The sequence below is a fragment of the Mustela lutreola genome, chromosome 5 (assembly GCF_030435805.1).
Source record: "Mustela lutreola isolate mMusLut2 chromosome 5, mMusLut2.pri, whole genome shotgun sequence".
Taxonomy (NCBI): Eukaryota; Metazoa; Chordata; class Mammalia; order Carnivora; family Mustelidae; genus Mustela; species Mustela lutreola.
This window is the reverse complement of record NC_081294.1, coordinates 150027494-150038232: the sequence shown is the minus strand read 5'-3', so window position 1 is coordinate 150038232 and position 10739 is coordinate 150027494. Positions and strand designations below refer to the sequence as shown.

At 47.6% G+C, this 10739-nt stretch overlaps 1 long non-coding RNA gene across 1 annotated transcript in view; it reads left to right on the top strand.

The window, feature by feature from the left end:
• The first annotated feature begins 1268 nt into the window (after positions 1–1268).
• Positions 1269–10739, top strand: part of LOC131832613 (uncharacterized) — a 134158-nt gene continuing 124687 nt past the window's right edge. The window contains exons 1-2 of the long non-coding RNA XR_009354118.1: positions 1269–1697; positions 3265–3373. This is a non-coding gene — a long non-coding RNA (uncharacterized LOC131832613). The remainder of the gene's footprint in view (positions 1698–3264; positions 3374–10739) is intronic.

Genomic DNA, 10739 nt, shown 5'->3' with positions numbered 1-10739 from the left:
GCTGACAGAGTTAAACTAATACACCAATGGCTATTTAGCTACAGTGTTACATTTTCTCTATTTCTGTCCAAGTCCCAGAAGGTGGTCCAGGTGCAAGTGACAAGTTGCAATCCGCAAAAGTCCCTGCTGTTCTGAAAATTGAAACATCAGATGTGCCTTGACTTTGCATCCTCAGTATCCTCCCCACTGTATTTCCAATGACCCTCTTTGCAATGCTTACTTCCCTTTGGAATCTTCTTCTGCAGCATATACACATCATCTTCGTAGGATTTAAGTTCTCTGAGAACAGAGAACAGTGCTCATCTTTGTACCTCACACAAACACTTTAAAAATAGTGTCACCCTATGCCAGTTTCTCAGTCATTTTTGTCGCATAAATGATGCCTGCAGGGAATGAACTTTCCTTTCCATGTTGTAATACCTATAGCTCTTCACAAATCTTTTCAATAAAGTTGCTGACAAATGGGAAAAACACGCGCATTTGATTTCTACTGAAATTCCAAAGCCACAGATGGAAATATAAGTAAACAGTAAAGTGGACAAGACTCCCGGGAGAACTAAATTCTTAAAAAGACACAGAGGGGAAAAATTGTCTGGATTAATGGGGGATGAACAATCTCAGTAAGAAACACTGGCATTCCATCTAAAAACCTTGGGAGAGAATGCAGCCTTTTTCTACAGACAAGAGGAAAACAGTAATTTTTAAAAAATGTTTCTAGTTTGGATTTCAGCATGTGGCTCTCCCACAGTCTCCAAATTACTCCTTTAACTCCCAAAGCCAACACAGAAACAACGGAAGGAAGCCTAGGGTATTATCTCTCCTCCAGGGAATAGAAGGCACTAGAAAGAACCACCAGGGTCTCTGGCCTGGGGTGGGGGTAGGGCTGGAGCCAAGGTGTGGCCTGCAGCAGTGCAGTTCCTTCTCTTGTACTGTTATTCCAGGCAGGGGCGGGTTCAGGCTGATTATTTATAGATGAATTTGCAGTGTGACAAGCCTCAGGCTGCGAGGTTCCGGTGAAATCCGCATGACATTGCAGATTTCCTAGAGCCCCGGGAAGGAACCACAGGGCAGCCAAGAGCAAAGCTCCCCTGGCTTCCCCCGCCCCCTCGTCGTCCTTGTTTTTTTCCTTTTAACCCAAGTTTCCCAGAGGGCTTGGGGGGGGGGGGGAGAAAGAAAAAGAAAAACACTGATTCATCTTAAAATGTGTAATGGTGAATTCCCCAGCAGCAGCTTCCTTCCCCACAGAGACGGAGTGTTAACAGCCCGCAGAAATCTGGGTTACTGACTTGGAAACCAAATAATAGGGATGAATGAATGGACCAGAGAGTAAAGAGTCTGCACATAAAGGGAAACTCCTTCTGACTGCATCTTTCATGCTGCTGGACATTAGGATCCCGGCAGGCAGACTCAGCTCTTAGGTTCGGTTGCCCAGTAACCAGAGGATGCACAGATTTCCATTTTTACCTTCTTTCTGATTCAGGAAAGTCTTTTTTTTTTTTTTTTTTAAATTCCTTTTTAAACAGAAGGATTAAAGAACAACCCCCCACCCCGCCCCACCCTCGCCCTCCACATTAAGGTCGAACCAATCCCTTTCACCTGTTGGTGGCTAAAGTGTTTGAAAGGACCCCTGTTTTAAAACAGGTACGATGTTAGGAAATCGTCGGGGCAACGTCGGGATGCAGACAGAGGGTGGTAAGGTAAGAGACAGCTGCACCCCTGCTAGGAGTTCAGGCAGCGGGTGGATCCGCCCCCATGCCTTCCTCGTGGGGGTTTTGGGGGGATGGTAGGGGTGGTGGTTCTCCGGTCCCTGGAGAGCCTTAATCTTGCTTCTTCAACAGTTCAGTCTTGTCTGCCCCCTTGCTGTGAATTTCCCTGTCCCTCGAAAACACCCAGGAGAGTCTCCCGGATTGCCTGATTTTATTTATTTTTTTAAAAGCTTATTCTTAACCCAGCCTTTTCTGAAAGAGAAATCAGTTTTTATTTTATTATTATTATTTTTAAATGGGTCATCAATGAGCTATTTTTAGCAATCCAGTAAAACCAGACAGGGCAGAGTCCTCACTTCTCTCTCTCTCTCATAGAGAAGGTATATGGGGATTTAAAGCTTAAAGTCTTAGGGGAAGCGCTTTTCTTCCATTTGATGGGAAAGCAGCCAAAACAGAGTGGCTGCTTGAAATCCTTTGGAGCGAAGACTGAATCAGGCTGCAGTCTGCTTCTGTGTTTAGGAATGAGCTCTCTGGATGGGGTATGTGCCCCTGGGCTGGTTGTGGCTGGATGGGTGTGTCTGTGTGTACAGCTGAGGGTTCATTGTGAGTAGATGGTGTCATTATGAGTCTATGGGGACACCTGAGAAGCTTACTCCAATGCTCCTCCCTTTAGAATGGCAATCCCTAAGAAGCCAGGCTGTTTAAGGCAAGGCTCACGTTTTTTCTATAGGGCAAACCTGTAAGGAAACCCCACAGAGAGAATTTCCTCCTGTTTGCCTAGGATGAGCAGGGCAGGAAAGACCCATCTGCGGATCTGTTGTCTTTTCACGCTGCCTGCCTGGGAAATGGGTCCTTTGAAATCTCAGCTGTTGTCTCAGAGCTCTGTTGGAATAAAGACCCAAGCAAAAGGAGCCACGGGCTGAAAGATAACTGTAGCACTGTGATGGATCCCCAAGATCACTTCTATCAAACACTCTGGACCTTTGCAAGATCACCTGATGGGAGCAGAGTACCCCAGTTTACTGTTTATTGGGGTACTTTAAGTTGTAATAACCGGCTGTCCACATCCTCTTGGTTGAATTAGTAGAACCTGCTAGGAGATAGCAAGTAACCCCCAAGGCTGAGTGTTTTGTGATGAGTTCAGCCCTTCGTTCTCCAGCGGTAGAGATGCTTCCTGGGTTCGTTACAAACTCCTCATGGGAAACAGTGCCATTCCATGGCACATGGGACCAATTAGAGTATATTACCAAATGTGATTTCTTCCCCGGCATTGCTATAGGAATGAAAGCTGGGCAAAAAGAGCATTGGCGTTAATGTGCATGGGGAAAAAGACGTCGCAGAAATGTCCCGAAATGCGACTTGAATGGGGTGGCGATGGCTCCCTAGTCCTCTAGGTAAAGGAGGCAGTCAGCGATCATTGTGGATATTCCCATATGTTTTGTGTGTATTTGTATACCTGTGTTTATATATTTGTGAGCACAAATGTGAACATGTAAGCACATGTACAAACCTCATTTTTCACGTGAGTGGACCACGTTCTCCTCTCACACTCTTTCAGAGTTTGGATTCCCTGGAAATGAGGGAACCGGGATCAACCCAACTGGTCTTCTGCAGGAGTGTCGGACTGGGGAAGAGTCAGGTTGGCCAGGCTGTGCACTTTGCACCAGGTAGTGTGTCCTCAGTAAAGCTGTGGTGGGGTGGGAGAAGGTGGGAGTGGGGAGAAGAGAGTCAGGAGAGCCAAAGGCTGAGCTGCTTGTCTTGTGGGGAGTGCAAATGTTGCCTCCCAGGCACTAAAATGTTGGAAGCAGAATCTGCAGATCCAGAGGCTACAATGCAGCTTCCCAGCAGACGGACTCCACGTCCCTACTTCAATTTCAAGGACTCTACAGGAAAACCTTTTCTTCAGATTAAGGGGAAGGTAGTCCTGTTCCCCTCTTTCGCCAGTGTGTCTCTCCCAGTTTTTTTTTTTTTTTAAATTTTATTTATTGATTTGTCATAGAGAGAGAGAGAGAGAGAGAGAGAGAGAGAGTCAGAGAGAGCGCACAAGCAGGGGGAGCAGCAGGCGGAGGAAGAAGCAGGCTCCCTGCTGAGCAAGGAGCCCATGTGGGACTCCATCCTGGGACCCTGGGATATGACCTAAGCCGAAGGCAGACTCTTAACCTACTGAGCCACCCAGGCGCCCCTCCCAGTCCTCTTGATGGCCATGGCCACTGCTTCCCACTATTTTTTTTTTCTCCCCTCTAAGGGAAAAAGAAAGGGTAAGTTGTCACCATGTCATCGTCTGTTCCGTTCCAAGCTCCCCTCCCCCACTTTGGGACTCTGATCAGCAGAGAAATGGTTTTTATTGAGACTTGAGTCATCATTCCTCAGGAGCAGAACGTGCAATTTAACAGCATGGACACGTGTGCGGGCTGTCAGCTCCGGTTATGCAGGGGCTCCCAAGGATGCTCTGAAGGTTGCGTCTGTTCACCAGTAATAGGATTTACATCGGGGGATGTTTGTCGTCTCATTTATATGTATTACATTGTTTATGCAGCTCAGCTGCAAGAATGGTGCCGACTCTAGTGATTTATTGTACCGTGCCCCCTCTTAAAGCAGTCGCTGGTTCTGGTGTCACGTGAGGCTTTTGTTGAGGAATGAAATCATGTGGCCAGGTAAATACACAGGACGTTTCTGTTTGGTTTGCGTTCCCGTCTGGTTTTCTCAGCAGGCTCTTGGTTTGAAGGGCGCAAGGGGTAGAGATGACAGCTGAAGAAGAATGAATGGACTGCAAGCTGTCCTTGTTCCCCAGTGACTTGAACGAATGTCAGCGAGCCCTTACTAGTGGAGAAAAGAGGGCTGGAGCAGAAAGGTTTCTGGGGGTGATTTTCATTGTACTCTAGCCTTTGTGAGTTCAAGCCCCACATTGAAGCTTACTTAAAAAAAAATTACGTCTGGACACCTGGGTGGCTCCGTCGGTTAAGCATTAGATTCTTGATTTCAGCTCAGGTCGTGATCTAGGGTCATGGGATCGAGCCCCAGGTTGGGCTCCACATTGAGCGCAGAGCCTGCTTCAGATTCTGTCTCTTCCTCTGCCCCTCCCCTAAGCCCATGTGGTGTGTATGCATGCTCATTCTCTCTCTCCGCACCCCCCCAAAAAAAATTGTGTCCCACAAGTGCCTAGACGTTGGGAGGGAAATAGTGGGTCACACTCAGATTCTCTATACGCCTGCACGGAGTGTGTCCTTTGGCGGATCGGTTACATATGAGCTGGTGGGAGGAGGTCCTTATCCCTCAGGAACATTCAGGAAGTCATTGGGAAGAGCTGGAGAACCTATGTCCTAGGGATCCTAAAATGTCTCAAAAATCACAAATTTGTTGTGGCAGAAGTATCAAACTTGAAAACCCTTCATAAAGTCGGGGAGAAGAGTATTCTGGGCTTCCCTGTGTAGGGGACATATGAAACTGTAGGAACAAACATATGGGGTCTAAATATTATGTCCACAGCAGCCAAGAGATTTCCCAATTGTTTTAAATTGGCTTGATTATAGGAAATGAGAGCACATACCTTAGGATAGGTGCTGAAGCACCTACATCTGGCTTCTGAGGTTATGAAAAGTTGGAAGAAATACAGTGCATCTCTTCCTAGTTAATCAATGCACAATTAAAAAGGTGTTTATTTTTTTTCCATTTTATTTTTATTTCTTTTCAGCGTTCCAGCATTCATTGTTCATGCACCACACCCAGTGCTCCATGCAGTACGTGCCCTTCTTAGTACCCACCACCAGGCTTTATTGTTTTTTAATTATTTTTTTAAAAGATTGTATTTATTTATTTGACAAAGAGATCACAAGTAGGCAGAGAGGCAGGCCTAGAGAGAGGAAGGGAAGTAGGCTCCCTGCTGAGCAGAGAGCCCCATGTGGGGCTCGATTCCAGGACCTTGGGATCATGACCTGAGCTGAAGGCAGAGGCTTTAACCCACTGAGCCACCCAGGTGCCCCAGTTTTTTAATTATTTTTAAAATTTTAGGTAGGCTCTGTGTCCAACATGGGGCTTGAACTCACAACCCTGAGATGAATGCTCTACCGACTGAGCCTGCCAGGCACCCCTCAATGCAGTTTTTTATTTTTGCAAGAGCAGTTGATCAAGGCTTAACGTATCTGTTAGCTTTTCCCATGGGTCCTTAATATTTCTTCCCGTACTTCACGTCCCCCAAAAGCAATGAAATGTGGTGATGGAGAGGGAGTGTATATGAGGAGTGTCCTTGTTATTATTTAAGCTTAGAGAAGGAAGGTAGACCCATTTTTGATCCAGATCACGTTGTATTTAACCAAAGAAAAAAAAATTTTTTTTGCCGTCTCATGACTGTGTGATCTGGAGAGATTTCAAAGTCTTGACTGGAGCACATGCAGTAATTAGGAGGTATTACTAGGTTAATTAGAAGCTGTGCCTCTTAATGATTCAAAATGGTTCAGGGGAGAAAATTGCAAGAGGAGAGTGAGTACAGGGAGAGGATTTGTCTCTCAAAGCTGCTCTCCCGTGAAGGTCATGCTATTGTTATGGCAAGATATGCATGTGTTCCTGCTAGAAATGTTCATTATGCCTGCTTTGTGTCAGCTGTGTTAAGTGAACAGTAATGTATTTATTAAAATAATTTCCATTCATTGACTGAGTTGATGCAAAAGTATGAAACCAGCTTTGACCCTGACGTGATGGGTTAATTGGTCTCCTTGAAATCCAGTCCTCCCTCAGGTACGCTGTCCCTTGGACTGATCTGCAGGTCCCTTAGGCTGGATCTTCTTCCTTTGCTCTCGCTGTGTGGCTAGGCTAGATCTCACAACTCCCTGTGTGGTATGACAGCACGTAACGTCTCGATGTGTCTAGAAAGCACTTTTCTAGCCTAGACCTTTCTCCGGAGCCCCTGCCCCCCCCCCCCCATATGACCGATGGCTCCCCTCAGAGGCAGCACATCCCCTTGGAATTCACACTCAGCCCTCTCCACGGTCTCAATGTGGACCCTTGCTCCCTCATTCAGCAGATCTATGCAGGCATCAGATCCTGGGGATTCTGTCTCCTTAAATCCCCTGAAACCTGTCCACCTTTCCGTTCTGTTGCTGCTGCCCTTGGTCCCTTCGTCCTGCCGTGAATACTTTAGTCCCTGGCCATCCCACTCAGGGCCTCAGGAGCATGAGTGTTCCCCTGTCCTCATCTTTGGTTCCTTTCGTGCCGTGAAACCAACTGGTAAACCATGCCTGGTGCTCTCTGGTGTTATGGAGATGGTTTGTTGTCTGTATGGACTGCCTTGGAACGCTTCGGAGAATCAGCAGAGGTGTGATGCCGTGGAACATTCTAGCATGTTGGTAGTTCCCGTCCCGGACCTCCCTGGGGTAGGTTTGTTAGAGCTACCTGATCTTCTGCTTCCCATCCCTTGTACTTTCATATTTATTTTATTTTTATTTAAAAAAAATATTTTATTTTAAAGAGAGAGAGGGGGAGAGAGAGAGCCCACGAGTGGTGGGGGAAGGGCAGCAGGCAGAGGGAGAAGCGGACTCCCCACTGAGGAGGGAGCCTGACACAGGACTTGATTCCAGGACCCCAGGATCATGACCTGAGCTGAAGGCAGACATTGAACCCACTCAGTCACCCAGGCACCCTTGTATTTTTGTATATAACAAAGGGTGTGGCTTGGTGTGCCTAGTATCCTTATTTGACACCTACCCAGCTGTTCCTCTAATAACCCAAAGACCAGCAGACTTCCTTCCAAATGGTTTGCTTCTGCAGCCAAAACTCTGTACGGGGTCGATGCTCCCGGCTCCTATATTTCTCTGACGTTTGCTGCAATTGACCCATCTTTGTTCTTTTTGTTTTCTCCTTCTTTCTCCTCCTCTTTCTTTTTCTCCTTAAACTCTCCATACACTTTGGGTTTAGTTTTGGTAGAGGCTCCCCCTCCTTTTTTTTTTAGAGGGGATGAGGGGCAGAGGGAGGGGGAGAGAGAGAGAGAATCTCAAGCAGATTCCCTGCTCAGGAGGGAGTCTCATGTGGGGCTTGGTCCCAGGACCCGGAGATCATGACCTGAGCCAAAACTAAGAGTCAGATGCTTAACCCACTGAGGCACCCCTAGTTTTTCTTTTATATTTTACTGCTCATCATTCTCTCACTTATTTCTGTTAAGGTGGCACACTCCCTATTGTTCTGCTTGGTTTGTCTCCCTTTTCCTCCCTTTTGTTTTTTTGTGATTTTATTTTTAAATAACCTCCACACCCCAGGTGGGGCTCGAACCTCAAACCCTGAGATCAAGAGTCATGTGCTCTGCCGACTGAGCCAGCCAGGCTGCGCTGTGCTTTTCTTTTCCCTCACGGCTCCCTGATTTTGCTCCAGAGCCTCTTTCTATGCGGCGAATAGCGGGTCTTCCTTCCAGTTCTGTGCCCCCCCCCTCCACATTCTGGAGTCCAAGGGAGCTCTTTGTCTAGGGTACAAGGCCCTTCGTCTCCCTCTCCCGCCGTTGCTTCCTGTACTGACCCATCTCGCAACTTCTATGCCAGCCATAAGGAATTGGTAACGGTTGGTGTGGATCCTTCTGGAACTGCCGGATGCTCCTGTTCGCCCTCTCTCTGTAATGCTCGTCACCACCCTCTCCACCCTATCCAGTTGCTTTAAGTAACCGACTCCGTTTTCAAAACCCGGTCCGTGCTGTGAACTCAGGAATCCGTTGCCTCGAAGACCTTCCTGCTCCCTCCCACGCTAGAATTGCGGTTCCTCTCTGAAGTCCCTGCTGTGTCCGGCAGGTGCGTCTCCCGAGCATTAGGTCACACTGTGGAGCATGATGGATTCGCACCCCGCACCACATGGTCCCTCCTGTGTTCGAGGATCTGTGCGGGGTGCTCACCCAGACCGTTTGCTGGTTACATATCTGTCTCCCCGTTGAGCAGGGAAAGTCTTAAAATGTACTTTAGAATTATTAGCTTGTATTTTATTTATTTTTAAAGGTTTTATTTCTTTGAGAGAGAGAGCAAGCACAAGCAGGGGAGCGGCAGTGGGAGAGTGAGAAGCAGACTCCCCGCTGAGCAGGGAGCCCCATGCAGGACTCGATCCCAGGACTCTGGGATCATGACCTGAGCCACCCGGGCGTCCCATGCTTTGGTTTCTAAGACCAATCCCTCTGCATATGTTCTGGAGCTACCCTCTCTCACTTTATCAGGGACCACATTTCTACAAGTATCCGCTTTATTTCTTGCATCTTCTAGCGTGGTGGCAAACAGCTCATATCGCCGGTTTTTAAATCTTGGCTCTGCAGATAGCCTCGTGACTCTGAGCAGATGAATGGACTTCTCTCTGCATCTAAAATGGTGATACTTTTGATAATTAAACAAGCAATACAATTATTGCTTGTTTATAGGGGGCCAGTGCCTGGCACAGTGTAAATGCTGAGTAAAAGATCATTTGTGGGGCGTGTGGGTGGCTCAGTCCATTAGGCCTCTGACTCTTGGCTTTGGTGCAGGTCATGATCTCAGGGTCATGGGGTCAGATCCCTGTGCCCATCTCTGCGCTCAGCGGGGAGAATTTTGGAGAATCTCTCTCTCTCCTTCTCCTCTTGCGTGTTCTCTCTCTCTCTCTCTCAAATAAATAAATAAAATCTTAAAAAAAAAAACCACAACACTTGCAACAGCCTATAAAATGCCTCATTGTCATGCAGTAACACACACCCCTTGGGCTCTTGCTCCCCTCCCGCTCCTGCCCCATCTTCATCTCTGCTTCGGAGCAGACATGGTTGGCAGAGCTGCTTGTACCTGCTGTCTCCTCGTTCCCCTTTCGCTCCTTAACTCAATGGGTGGCGCTTTCATCCAGACCGCTCCAGTGAAGCCGCTCCTCCTGGTCAAGGTCACCAGTGATTTCTACCTTGTCAAGATCCCATGGTCAATTCCATCTTTCTTTGTTCCCACCACTGACCTCTCCACTGCAGTGGACATGGTTGAAGATGCCCTCCTCAAAATGCTTTTCTTCTGGGGGCTTCTGTGACATGGGAAGCCTGGGTTTCCCCACCTTTTGGGCCCCTCCTCCTCAGTCTTGATGCTCCCTCACCAGATCTCTGAAAGTAAGAGTCCTCCAGTTGCTTGGTCTTTGGTCCTGTTCCTCATCCAGATTTCCTTCCTCCCTGATCTGACCTCGTCCCGTGGCTTCAGATACCAGTTACGTGCTGGAGAATCCTCAAATTGTTCTTTCTTTCTTTCTTTCTTTTTTTTTTTTTTTTAAAGATTTTATTTATTTATTTGACAGAGAGAGATCACAAGTAGGCAAAAGGCAGACAGAGAGAGAGGGGAAAGCAGGCTCCCTGCTGAACAGAGAGCCGGATGAGGGACTCGATCTCAGGACCCTGAGATCATGACCTGAGCCGAAGGCAGCAGCTTAACCCACTGAGCCACCCAGGCGCCCTCAAATTGTTATTTCTAGAACTCTTCCCTGGGCTCCCCACTCAGATATTGAACAGGTTCTTACCGTAGAGATGCCTGATAGGCATCTGGAATGTAGTATGTTCAAAACAGAACCGTTCACTGTTTTCCTCGAAAGTCACCCCTACCCCCTCCATGCCCCCACCTCCCCCCACCTGCCCCCTGCCTTTCAGGTAAAGGGCACACCATCCAGTATTGGGTGCAACCTGGACCTGCTCCTTCACTGCTTTCTTACCTCCACACCCTGTTAGTCAAAGTCCCCACAATCAGTGCATTATTTCCAGTCCCCAGCTCTGCTCCTGCTTTAGTGCTCCCACCCCGTCTTTCTCAAGCTTAAATTCAACCACTTCGCTCTTGCTGAAAACGTCCATTATACTTAGAATAAAATCCAGGCTCCTTGACATGACCTAGAATCATGGCTCTGGGACGGGACCTCACATTCTTTTGCTTTCTCTCTTGCTCTCTTCACTCTAGCCGCCTTGCCTTGGATTTCTTTGACCTTGAGCACGGCAAGCTCTTTCCGGTATCTGGGATTCTGCACGGGTTTTTCTTTACCTGGGTCTTTATGTGGATACTGTCTTCCCCTACAGATATCCTCTGAGGTATA